We start from the raw sequence: 13,967 nt of genomic DNA, 5'->3' as shown, positions 1-13,967 counted from the left end.
ACCTTAAAATTATACCCCCTCATAATAGACCCCTCCACCAATGGAAATAGGCCCTTACTATCCACTATGTCCAGGCCCCTCAATATTTTGTACACCTCAATAAGGTCCCTTCTCAACTTTCTCTGTTCCAATGAGAACAAACCCAGCCTATCCAATCTGTCTTCATAACTAAGATTCTCCATTCCAGGCAGCATCCTAGTAAATCTCCTATGCACCCTCTCTAGTGCAATCACATCCTTCTTATAATACGGCGACCAGAACTACACGCAGTACTCCAGCTGTGGCCTAACCAAAGTATTATACAATTTAAGCATAACCTCTCTGCTGTTATATTCTATGCCTCGGCCAATAAAGGCAAGCATTCTGTATGCCTTCTTAACCACCTTATCCACCTGGCCTGCTACTTTCAGGGATCTGTGGACAAGCACTCCAAGGTCCCTTTGTTCATCTACACTATTAAATGGCCTACCGCTTAATGTGTATACCCTTTCCTTATTAGCCCTCCCAAAGTGCATCACCTCACACTTCTCTGAATTAAATTCCATTTGCCACTGCTCTGCCCACCTGACCAGTAGATTGATATCCTCCTGCAGTCCATGACTTTCCTCTTCATTAACAACCACACAGCCAATTTTAGTGTCATCTGCAAACTTCTTAAACATACTCCCTATATTCAAATCTAAATCGTTGATATATACCACAAAAAGCAAGGAACCCAGTACTGAGCCCTGCGGAACCCCACTGGAAACATTCTTCCAGTCACAAATACATCCATCAATCATTACTTTGCTTCCAACCTCCAAGCCAATTTTGGATCCAACTTGCCACTTTGCCCTGTATCCCATGGGCTTTAATCTTCATGATCAGTCTACCATATGGGACCTTATCTTAGGTGACTGAGCAGGATCCAGTGGAGGTTACAACTCCCTAGCCCAGAGATGTTGAGGTCAATTGTTGCACCCCAATTGATGTCCAAACTAAGAGTTTGTTTGTTTGCAGTTGGAAAAGTTTGGACTTTAAGCTGACCTGGGTTGTATGCAAGACTACCCTCTGTACATGCAAGACTACAAGATTTGCCATCAGCCCATTTGATTTCATCCTTCTAGAATATAAATCGACAAGATAGGCAGATGATTTACTCTGACTTTAGACACAGTAACTGTTCCTGATGTCCTTGAAACTGATCTCAATGACAAGATACTATTCTGATAAACAGGTTGTGGATGGAATGGGGCACTGACACTCCACAGTACAGTAAGAGGTCAGTTTGTGGCCTCAAGTGAGTTTACAACCTGGTTCAGGCTGTTGAAGAGGACACAATGAATGAGCAAGGTCTGTTCACCAGAAGATAGAGAAAAAGGATTGGAAGCCAAGTGAATAAGCCTACCTCCAGTTCACGGTGGCATCTGGAAAGGCCTTGGAGCAAGTCATTCATCTTCACTAACAGGCTAGGAATGACACAGGAAGAGGAGGATAAAATAAAAAAGCAAAATCCCGGAGTATCTGTACATTACTAGGTATTTTTTTCCATTATAACTGGCATCTAGCCAATTTATATAATGTGAAGACAGGATTTGACTTGTACTGTTGGCCAAAGCAAGTCTCCACAGCATCATGAACTTTAGCACCTTGGAATGTTTTACTATGTTAAAGGTGCTATATAAATACAAGTTGTTGTTTTTGTGCATCTTATGCCTTGAAGTGTTCCCTGCCTTTCTGTTGTCTCAATGTGCAGGGCAACTTTTGACTCCTTGGCTTATGTGCCCTTCATGATTTTCAGTGGAATGATGGGCAAACTCAATCCTTTTAAATTGATCCTGGGAGAATGTGCAACAGAAATCTTGTCAATAAAGCTATTTATTTAAGAAAAATAATCTCCCAAAGTTGCTGTCTCCTGTTTGTAGTTAAGGTTATCAGAGGTATCAGCTGCCATCTGATACAGTCCCTTAAAGGGACCACCTGTTAGGCCGCAACCGACATCAGTGTTTAAAATATACTTGACTGAATATGGAGTCGGGAGGAGTAACAATGCACATTAAAAGAACATGGACCGCTGCCACTCCAGCTACCATTCGCTCCCAACCTGGCTAACGGTATCCCCCCACCCCCACTCCGGTGAGCGATTTCTTCTCCCCCCCCACCCCCCTCGGGTTACCGATCACATCGATCAGCTATTATTCCCCACTTGGCCACCGTTACCTCCTGACCCACTCACCCCCCTCATAAAAACATAAGAACATAAGAAGCAGGAGCAGGCCATTTGGCCCCTCGAGCCTGCTCCGCCATTCAATAAGATCATGGCTGATCTGATCTTGGCCTCAACTCCACTTCCCCACCCGCTCCCCATAACCCTTGATTCCTCTATCATTCAAAAAGCTGTCTATCTCTACCTTAAATATATTCAAAGACCCAGCTTCAACAGCTCTCTGGGGTAGAGAATTCCAAAGATTCACAACCCTCAGAGAGAAGAAATTCTTCATCTCCGTTTTAAATGTGCGACCCCTTATTCTGAAACTATGCCCCCTAGTACTAGATTCCCCCATGACGGGAAGCATCCTCTCTGCATCTACCCTGTCAAGCCCCCTCAGAATCTTATATGTTTCAATAAGATCACCTTTCATTCTTCTAAACTCCTATGAGTATAGGCCCAACCTGCTCAATCTTTCTTCATAAGACAACTCGTTCATCTCAGGAATTAATCTAGTGAACCTTCTCTGAACTGCCTCCAATGCAAGTATATCCTTCCTTAAATAAGGAGTCCAAAATTGTTCGCAGTACTCCAGATGTAGTCTCACCAATGTCCTGTACAGTTGTAGCAAGACTTCCCTACTTTTGTACTCTGTTCCTCTTGCAATAAAGGTGAACATTCCATTTGCTTTCCCACCTATCTTTGTATCATCAGCAAATTTGGCTACATTACACTCGGTCTCTTCATCCAAGTCATTAATATAGATTGTAAATAGTTGAGGTCCCAGCACTGATCCCTGTGGCATCCCGCTAGTTACAGTTTGCCAACCTGTAAATTACCCATTTAGCCTGACTCTCTGTTTTCTATTAGTTAGCCAATCTTGTTAGCCGTGCTGATATATTGCCCACAACCTCATGAGCTCTTATCTTGTGCAATAACCTTTTATCGAATGCCTTCTAGAAATCCAAATACACTCTATCTACTGGTTCCCCTTTAGCCACCCTGCTCGTTACATCCTCAAAGAACTCCAGCAAATCTGTCAAACATGATTTCCCTTTCATAAAACCATGCTGACTCTGCTTGATTGTATTATGATTTTCTAAATGTCCTGCTACTACTTCCTTAATAATGGATGCCAGCATTTTCCCAATGACAAATGTTAGGCTAGCCAGTCTATAGTTTCCTGCTTTCTGTCGCCCTCCCTTCTTGAATAGGGGGCATTACATTTGCAGTTTTCCAATCTGCTGGGACCTCTCCAGAATCCAGGGAATTTTGGTAGATTACAACCAATGCCCCCAAATTCAGTACCGCTGGAAAGCTGGTGCTCCCCCCACCTTTTTGTGGCCATCAGCGCCAAAATTTTTTGATGGCTGGGCCACCCTATATTCAGCTCCAAAAGTGAACAAATGGGTTCCAACGCTAATGAACCCTTCCAAAGTGGAATTTTCAGCAGTGTGGCTGTCTTAATTTGAGCGTTATCACCACAGAGAAATTCAGCATGCAGGTAAGGGTTTCTAATGAGCCAGGTTTGCAGTAAGGTTCTGAGGGGGGAAGGAGGTTGGAAGGATGGCTGGTGTAAGAGTTGCAAGGAGCCAACAGGTTCACTGATATGGAGCTGGAGACACTGATGGACGGTGTGGAAGACAGAAGAAGAATACTGTTTCCTGACGTGGGGCGACCTGGCAGACAAGCAGTACATAATGCATGGAGGGAGATTTCAGGGGAGGTGTCAGGCACTTCCGGATATATGAGGAGGGTGCTGGCAAGTCTGCACCCGGCCCTTCCAGGCTCAGAGCTGTTCCGTGGGCATCCTAGAAGGACAGTTGTAGATCCCAGACATCAACCATAGCAGCCTTCCCGGACCCATGATGTAGCCACATGGATGACAGTTAGACATGGTATTAGGGTATTCACGCGTAACAGATGTTATAGTGAGATACACAGGGGTAAAAAATGATAACAGTATTATTATATTGTTCTTTATGTTCTGTTTTTGTAGTGATTTGGATAATTGGATAAATCTTTATTTTTGGCACATATATCTGACCAGATGTTTCATTTGGGAGTGGGCAATTCTGCGTTAAGGCACTCGTTGGGATGGCCATTGAAAGTGGGAGCTGAAGGGTCATGTGTGGATGGGATTATCTGAAGCGAGCAGCTATGAGACGCAGCTGCACCTTCCTTCCGGGATGGTGATGGAAACGACACCTCCTGGCTTGGTGAAGAAGGTTTTTTTTTTAATGTTTTATTCGTTGCCAATCTTTCCAATTCTTTGTCAAATCAACTTGTCAGATCACAAACGCCAAAGGTCACCTTGGGCCCATTCAAGGATCACTCTGCGCCAATGCTCTTAGCCAAAAGGCCTGGAGCCAAAGCACCGTTCCTGGAAGTACTGCAATACCAGGTTCGTGCCATGGAGGTGGATGTGTGCCCCCCCCCACCCACCTCCTATTTCCAAAAAACATAGGAGAACCACCTTCCTGATCCAGGGAGAACCACTTTCTGGTCATGGTTACTCCCCTGTCAGGTCAGTTACGCATGATCTTAGCCAAAAGGCCGAGAAGCGGTGAAGAAGGGGTTCCTCCTCCTCCTCTTCCTCCTCCTGCTGCACCGCCTCCTCCTCCTCAGGTGGTGCTGCTGGCTCGACCTCCAGCGGCTGTCCCCTCATGGTGGCCAGGTTGTGCAGCATGCAGCAGACCATGACGATGTGGAGACCCGTTGAGGAGAGTACCGCAAGGTGCCACCAGAACGGTCCAGGCACCGGAACCTCTGCTTGAGGATTCCAATGCAATGCTCGATGATGCACCTGGTGGCACAATGAGTGGCATTGTATGCATGCTCTGGCACTGTCCTGGGGTTCTGCAGTGGAGCGAGCAGCCAAGTGGACAGGGGATACCCCTTGTCCCCAAGCAGCCAACCGCAATCTTGATTTGGGCTGGTGAAAATGGCGGGCACACTGGTCTGGTGCAGAATGAACGAATCATGGCAGCTGCCTGGGTACCTCGCATCAACTGCCAGGATCCGACACATACGAGTTGGATGTTCAGAGAGTAGAAGCCTTTGCGGTTGACAAAGATCTCGGGGTGATGATGTGGTGCCCTCAGCCCAATGTGTGTGCAGTCAATGGCACCCTCCACCCTCGGGAAGCCTGCCATTCGGGCAAATCCGGCCTGCCGCTCCACCTGTTTGTTCCTTGTCATCGGGAAGGAGATGTACTGGACCCTTCTCCTGTACAGTGCATCTGTGACCTGCCGGATGCACCAATGTGTCGAGAATTGGGAGACGTTGCCAATGTCTGCAGCGGCAGACTGGAAAGAACCCGTCACATAAAAATTCAAGGCGATGGTGACCTTGCTCTCCACGTTGAGGGCGGTCCTGAGCCATGTTTGAGGCTGCACATCTTCTCGCATGACAGTGCAGAGCTCCCTCAGTATTTCTGTCCAAAATCATAGCCTTCGCAGGCATTGCTCATCAGTGAGCTGGAGGAAGGAGAACTGAGGTCTGTAGACCCTTTGAGGGTAAGGCCTCCTTCCCCCACATCTGCGTTGGCCACCTCCCCTGGCAGCTGCCTGCTGGCCATCTCCATGGTCCTCCTCATTCTCGGGCTCCTGTGGAGGCTCTTGCTGGAAAGACTCTTCTCCCAGTATTTGGAGAGGGGGGGGGGGATCAGCATCCCTCACCCTCCTCCTGATGCCAGCTCCCTCCTGGCCACCCTCTCTAGCTGCAGGTCTGCGCATATCTGCACGTCTTTCTCTTAGTTGTACAACCATGGCTGCTGTCTCCCTTGTGCGCTGTCTCTCTGCACGGTGCTGACTGCGATGCATCCTCCTGCGTGCCACCCTGCGCCTGACCAGGTATACGAGGTGTCGCCCTCCCAACATTGAGCCCATCCTCAGCGTGAACCCTGCCAAGTAGGTCCCTGCTGCCCACAATGAGCCCTACAGGCCTCCACTAAACAGTTGGCAGGTTTAACGAAGCAAAAACAACCACTACAACGTGTTACACTTTAAATTAAACTCAAAACTTAATTAAACTATTTTCCTGCCAAAGGGCCCCGATCCCAGCAACACTCCAGTGGTGTTGCATTTGAGCACCGTTTCAAATACCTGGCGGGGGCACTACCTGAAGAACTCTTACCTTTTTATAGCTGAAAATCCAGGTGGTATCCGTTTTCCAGCAGCCCGGCCAGTGCTTCCCTCACCGCACAAAACTTCTTCTTTATTCTGGCTTCACCCGCCGTTTCTGCCGAAAGTGCACTCCGCTCAAATCCCTCCCAAGCTGAATATGGCTTGGGGAAGGAAAATCATCCAACCACGGCGGCCCATCAATTTTATCAGTCGCCCGCCCAAAGTTTGCAGTAGCCGCCCCTTCGGGTACGATGAATTTCGGCCCCTATCTCTGCAGCCACTTCTTTTAAGAGCCTAGGAGGCAGGTCTAGGGGACTTGTCCACCTTTAGTCCCATTAGTTTGCCTAGTACGTTTTCTCTAATGATAGTGATTGTTTTAAGTTCCCCCCTCTCTATAGTCCCTTGATTATCTATTATTATTGAGATGCTTTTAGTGTCTTCTACTTTGAAGACTGATACAAAATATTTGTTCAAAGTCTCTGCCATTTTCCTGTTTCCCATTATTAATTCCCCAGTTGCATCCTCTAAGGGACCAACGGTTACTTTAGCTACTCTCTTCCTTTTTATATACCTGTAGAAGCTCTTACCATCTGTTTTTATATTTCTTGATATATCTCATAATATATCTCCTCTCTCTTTATTTTTTTTAAAGTTGTTCTTTGCTGGTTTCTAAACATTTCCCAATCCTCTGGCCTGCCACTAATCTTCGCAACATTGTATGTCTTTGTTTTCAATTTGATACCATCCTTAACTTCCTTAGTTAGCCACGGATGTTTCATCCTTCTCTTAGAGTCTTTCTTTCTCATTGGAATATATCTTTGCTGAGAGTTATGAAAGATCTCCTTAAATGTTTTTCAACCGTCTTACCCTTTAATCTATTTTTCCAGTCCACTTTAGCCAACTCTGTCTTCGTACCTTGGTAATTGCCTTTATTTAAGTTGAGGACACTAGTTTGAGACCCAAGTTTCTCACCCTCAAACTGAATTTGAAATTTTAACATGCTATGATCACTCTTCCCTTGAGGATCCTTTACTATAAGATCATTAATTAATCCTATCGCTTTACACATTACCAGATCTAAAATAGCCTGCTCCCTGGTTGATTCCACAATGTATTGTTCTAAGAAACCATCCTAAATACACTCAAGGCTACCTTTGCCAATTTGATTTGTCCAATCTATATGAAGATGAAAATTGCCCATTATTATTATCGTACCTTTCTTACAAGCCTCCATTATTTCTTGATTTGTACTCTGTCCTACAGTGTAACTACTGTTAGGGGTCCTATAGACCATTCCCACCAATGACTTCTTTCCCTTATTATTTCTTATCTCCACCCAAACTTGGCTCAATCTTCTGAGCCAATATCATTTCTCATTACTACACTGATCTCATCCTTTATTAACAGAGCTACCCCACCTGTCTATCCTTCCAAAATGTCAAATACCCCCAAATATTCAATTCCCAGCCTTGGTCACCTTACAACCACATCTCTGTAATGGTTATCAGATCATATTCATTTATTTCTATTTATACTGTCAACTCTTCTATCCTGTTATGAATGCTGCATGCATTCAGATAAAGAGCTTTTAATTTTGTCTTTTTACCATTTTTCTCTACTCTGATTCTACTTTCTGGTGCACTGTTATGTTTCTATGCTCTGTCCCTTCCTGTCACACTCTGGTTATCATTATCCCTATTGCTACCCTGCACTATTGCCTACTCCTTTCTCTTTGACTTTTTAAATTTCCCCTCACCTGAACCCTCCCTCCCCGCACCCCCACACCCTCCCCGCCGCTGCCTACTATTTAGTTTAAAGCCCTATCTACAGCCCTAGTTATTCGATTAGCCAGGACACTGGTCCCCGCATGGTTCAAGTGAAACCCGTCCCAACGGAACTGTTTCTTGCTTACCTGAGGGCCGCTGCTGGCATCGCAGTAGCCCGATCTCAACCACACCACCTGATGAGCTGACTCTTACTATCAACAGCATGCTTGCTTCATGGAAATGAAGGCCAATGCCTAATATTAGGGGAACCTCAGGTCTCATCATTCAGGCACAAGGACTGTGTTGCCTCTGCAAGATCCTGCAAATCCACTGGGAGGATAGATGTACCAACTTCAGTGTTCTCGCTCGAGCCAACAACCCTAGCATCGAAGCACTGACCACGGTCGACCAGCTCCATTGGGCAGGCCACATCATCCGCATGCCCAACACGAGGCTCCCTAAGCAAGCACCCTACTGGGAACTCCTGACACGGCAAGCAAGCCCCAAGTGGGCAGAGGAAACGTTTCAAGGACACCCTCAAAGCCTCATTAATAAAGTGCAATATCCCCACCAGCACTTGGGAATCCTTGGCTCTAGACCGCCCAAAATGGAGGAACAGCATCCGGGAGGGCGCTGAGCACCTCGAGTCTCATCGCCGAGAGCATGCAGAAATCAAGCGCAGACAGCAGAAGGAGCATGTGGCAAACCAGGCTCCCCACCTACCCTTTCCTTCAACTACTGTCTGCCCCACCTGTGACAAACACTGTAATTCCAGCATTGGACTGTACAGCCACCCGAGAGCTCACTTTTAGAGTGGAAGCAAGTCTTCCTCGATTCCGAGGGATTGCCTATGACGACGATGTCAGGGACTGCACCCTATGCACACCGTGTATCCAAAAATGGCCGCACACACATTTCTAGACCACACTTTCAAGTATGTTTTGCAGTGTAATGGTGTGACATTTTGCAATGTGATAGCGTGACGCTTTGAGGTGCAATAGTGTGATATTGCAGTGTAATGAAGTGACACTTTGAGCTGTGATAGTGTGTGATACTGCAGTATAATGGTGTGACACCTTACGGTGCGACATTTTGAGGTGTGACAGACCTGCGCTGGATGCAAGACTTTCATCTATAAATGTTTTTTCTACCCCTCATCTTGAGAGACATGTGGCTCAAATCATTGAAGTAGTTGTGAGGTAGATCTGAGTGAGCAGAGGACAGTGCAAGCTCTGTGCTGCTGCAGCTGCACAAGTGGGAGATATTATGCTGCGCTGCACTGTGAATCAGTCAAGAAGCGAGTGCCACACAGCCAAATCTCATTCCATTTATCTTTCGTTTTTCCATTAATCTTATCAAAGGGCTTCGTTTTTCCTTCGGTGTCTGCTTAATTTTGATGGGCTACTATGAGAAGAATGTGGTTCTATTTTATAGGATATAGGCTTCCTCTTTCTTCCTCAGCATATTCATATATATTTTGTTCAGAGATCTTCAGAAAGGCTTTTATTTATTTTCTTTCTATTAAAAATATAATGTAACAGAGGAGTTGTTCACGTGTCTACAGATCAAGGCTTTTTATATTGTACAATCAAATGAGGCAGCTGTTTGTTTCTGTATGGGTGAGAAAGACTGACACTGTGAGCTTCTGTGACCAACTGAGAATATTTACCACTTCAAAAGGTAAAATCACACAGCTCAGAAATGACATAAATATTTAACAGATCTTCCTCTATCAAATTGTGTTTTCTGTGTAGTTTGTTTTGATTATGTACAAACGCTGCAAAAAATCAGTCAAGTGTTCCTTTGTCCACCATAGCCACCATAATGAACCTTATTGAATTAGTTCTTATTTTTTTAAATTTCTCTATGATATTTACTGAATGTTCTTCCAACCTTCAAAAAAGAAACCGTACCCTGATTAACTTTACTGGATGAACACTAAAACTAAAATCACTGCGAGATGGCTGTTCAAAGGTTACAGGGGCAGAGTCAAAGGTTACTTAAGGTTGGGTGTTCTGTTTGCAAATTCCATGTAAACCACTGATATGGGTTGCTCTTCTGAGCTTGAGAATGAGGCTGAAGCACGTTGTTCAATGATGTAATCCTGTGACTACCCTACCATTTGAATATGCCCACCCAAATAGGAGCAGGTGTAGTCTACATCAGCAGATTCTTTCAACAGAAAATTCTGGAAATGGCCACTGACGACAAGGAGCCAATGGAACGGATTCCTAGCACATATCATCTCCTGACTGCCCCACGACCGCCCCAAATCAGATAATTGCACACACAGAACCCTGCCCTGTACGTTGTATCATTACACAGTCAGAATATACACTGAGGGAGAACTGCTGTGGGGGTTCGTCCGCTCGTCCCTACAGCAGACGAGTGGCAGAAGTCCCACGGAAATTCAACAACAACTTGCATTTATGTAGCGTCTTTAATCTGGAAAAATGTCCTAAGGCTCTTCACAAAAGAGCAAGCAAGCAAAAAACAAATTCACCCCGCCCCACCACAACTACCACACCCCCAGGCCTTTTCATTTCTATGGTCAAAGCACAGGCTTATCTTGAACTCTTAAATATAATGACAACTTTTCTTTACACCTGTGACCATATTCTGGAGACACAGAGAGGGTAACTTTCACTTTTGGCAGTGGCGGATTTGGAAAGGAGAATCGTATGCAGTGTATAACAGGCAAGGTGTATAATGGGCGATGTGTATAACGTGAGGCCAGTCCACTACCGGCAGCTGTCTACCACCACTGAGAGTGAAAATTGGGCAATGTGTATTACGGGCGGGGTGTATAACGGGCAGGGTGTATAACAGGCGGGGTGTATAATGGATGGGGTGTATAACGGACAGCCAGTCCACTAACACTGGTTGTCTGCCATGGCTGAAAGTGAAAATCAGCCCCAGAGATTTCCCCTGATCTCTCTTCATACACAAACACAAGATAAATTTACTTAAAAAGTCATAAACAAAGGAGACAGATTGAGGACTATTCCTAGTCTGGCATGAAGACAAAGCTTGTTGCACGCATATAGAGAATTTAAGTTTACAGGCCCTGACTGATAAACGTCACCTCTGAACCTTACAGGTTGATTAAGTCTCAAAGTTTACAGTCACTGTGTAAAGAAGACTTTGTTGACCTTGAACTAAGGTGCTATCTTTGCGTCAGACTGGCTGCACTGCCTATCTCACAGCAGTGCTCCGAGATACAGAAGGAGGGCGGGTAGAGTTTGAATTGAAATGTTTTAAATCCTTTTTATTATTTTGTATTTTTTATCATCTAGGGTGGGATGAAGGAAACAGTGCGTGATACCTTTAAAAGTGATCAAAGTCGCCAGAGTCATTGGAATATTACTTTCTGCTTTAGCAGCTTGTACTCCGGAAGCAGAATTTGAACTTTTACATCCCCATCCTTCTAGAGGATCTGTAAAAAAAAAATACCCTTCCCTTTCCACCTCTTTTCATACCACACTACACCCTAGATTACTTTGCTGGGGGATGAATTATTATGCTCCCAATTTTTTCTCTTGCTCCCCTCAATGAACTGTTTCATCCTGGGCTCCAAAAGTGAACACAGCAGAGTCCTATCCTGTCCCCAGCTGATATCCGCACACATTCTATATACACAAACACACACACACACACACTTTCCAGCTGAGGGTAACTGGATAGCGATTAGAAGCAGGAATCCTGCAAATACTTTGCCTGCTGGTGAGACAAAGGAGTACAGGTAAAATCTGGCAAAAGGCAAAATTAGGATAGACCAACTTGGAATGGACTTTCAGGCATGGTAATAGAGCAAATACCCCAGAATCATTTAAGAAATAGCTGGATACTATAATGAGGTTACTGTAGTCTCTTACTGGATGGCTAAGTTATCCATAGTTATCTTGTGTGAATTACCTCACCCGCCCCCTCCCCCAGCCCTGTGGCACTGAAACTAATTGTAACATCTCAAATACTGCCCTTCTGAGATAAACCACCCCAGCACAAACCAAGCATTCAACCTCAGACTCTCCTATCTATATAGTCTATTTATCCATGGAGCTATTAGGCAAAAGTGCATTAATTTGATGCGGTTTCATAGAGGAATTTTCTCACATCTTTCCTCCCTCAGCCTCTGCACCAAGTAGCTCCTCAACTTGGATGATTTCAATCTCCATTTCAACTCCCCGCCAGTATTCCAGAGAGATTTAGACAAGAATTTCCTTGGTCAGCTCGCTGACCCATTAGCGTAGTGACTGGCAGAAATCCTGTAAAATGGGTGTCATTTGTTGGAGTGTCTGGAAAGAGTGCAGCTTTTGAAGAGACAGTTCTACCTGAAAACTTCAGTGGCAGAATGGGGACAAGCAGGTAAGGAAGGAACAGTACTCACTTGACTCGTGGCTAACTTCACTGTATGTCTCACCAATGTTTTCTTCTGATACTTTGCACAAAAAGGACAGCTGGAACAAGCAGCCAAACTAGTCAACAGGGCATGGCACCCAAGTACATGTCTTGAACTTCACTTCACAGCCACGGTCCTGCAACCTTCCTCAAAGAAACCTTCCTCAAGGAAATTGAGCTAAGGAAGCAAACCTGCCAGGAATCTCACTTGTGCCACATGGAGGGTTATGATACTGGCGCTAATCTCTCACCTCTAGGAATACAGGCCTGTGCCACAAGAAGTTCAATGACCTCAGTGGCGGAGGCAAGGCAGCATACCCCTTTTCTTTCTTGCCCACCCTGAGCACCAGTGCACTTTTTCCCCTCTAAAAGGAACACTGACCTGTCACAATGCACTCTGGTTTGAGGGGGCTTTAACTCAGGATATTGCACTGTCGTTATCTATTTCCCGTAACAGTAACTACTTATATGGACAGCCCTAAAACCCCTTCCTCCAGGATAGCAGGCTGATACCACCACATCTCTTACTTCAGCTCTCCCGTACCACTTGACACACACTCAATGGCTAGCCTTCCTCTTATTTAATCTATATTCTTGCAGAAGAAATTGCCATACAAAGCCCGACAGACATAGGCCACTGAAAGGGGCATCCCCACTTTAAAATAACTTGTGCTGTATGAGCAGAAGGCCATGGAGCTCGTATGAGCAGAAAGCCATGGAGCTCATGGTTCATTTATATGCACAAGTCCAATCTAACTCTCAATTTTAATGATAGTCTGGGTACATAGTGTGTTGCCACTTTATCAGAGCTACTGGACTATTTTATCAAACAATGGAGATAAAGTCAGTCACCCTTTGTACTAAATCTTTTTGTTAAATACAGGAGTTGGAGACTAGTTTGCTGCTGGGTTATAACCCCAGACACTGATTTTTAACCCAGTCTGTATAGCCTTTGATTGACATGGGGCTGAATTCTCCTCCCATTGGTGGGTTAGTGGCTGGGTGAGACTTCCACCTGGCCATGCGACTCTGCCACTAACTCACTGAGCTTTCCTCCTGAAGCCCTCATTATCCATGCCGGACAGTTTAAGAAGCAGTAATAAGTTACCGCCACTGGAAGAAGGGAAATTGTGTAATAGCTACAGCTATTTAGAAACATAGAAACATAGAAAATAGGTACAGGAGTAGGCCATTCGGCCCTTCTAGCCTGCACCGCCATTCAATGAGTTCATGGCTGAACATTCAACTTCAGTACCCCATTCCTGCTTTCTCGCCATACCCCTTGATCCCCCTAGTAGTAAGGACTTCATCTAACTCCTTTTTGAGGTCCTACTTTTTAATTTAGCTCCTAGCTCCTTAAATTCATTTCGTAGGAACTCATCCCTTTTTTTACCTATGTCATTGGTACCAACGTGCACCACGACAACTGGCTGTTCTCCCTCCCTTTTCAGAATGTCCTGCACCCGCTCCGAGACATCCTTGACCCTT

General features: G+C 45.2%; 1 protein-coding gene and 1 pseudogene across 1 annotated transcript in view; both read right to left on the bottom strand.

The window, feature by feature from the left end:
* Positions 1-12,496, bottom strand: part of LOC139269017 (rab5 GDP/GTP exchange factor-like) — a 194,323-nt gene extending 181,827 nt beyond the window's left edge. The window contains exon 1 of the mRNA XM_070887947.1: positions 12,469-12,496. The gene's annotated coding sequence lies outside the window, so the exon portion shown is untranslated. The remainder of the gene's footprint in view (positions 1-12,468) is intronic.
* LOC139269942 (U2 spliceosomal RNA) lies at positions 4,556-4,756 on the bottom strand (annotated as a pseudogene).
* Positions 12,497-13,967: the final 1,471 nt, after the last annotated feature.

The sequence above is a fragment of the Pristiophorus japonicus genome, chromosome 8 (assembly GCF_044704955.1).
Source record: "Pristiophorus japonicus isolate sPriJap1 chromosome 8, sPriJap1.hap1, whole genome shotgun sequence".
NCBI classification, from domain to species: Eukaryota; Metazoa; Chordata; class Chondrichthyes; family Pristiophoridae; genus Pristiophorus; species Pristiophorus japonicus.
The sequence above is the reverse complement of the archived record's forward strand: the minus strand, read 5'-3'. Positions and strand labels throughout refer to the sequence as shown.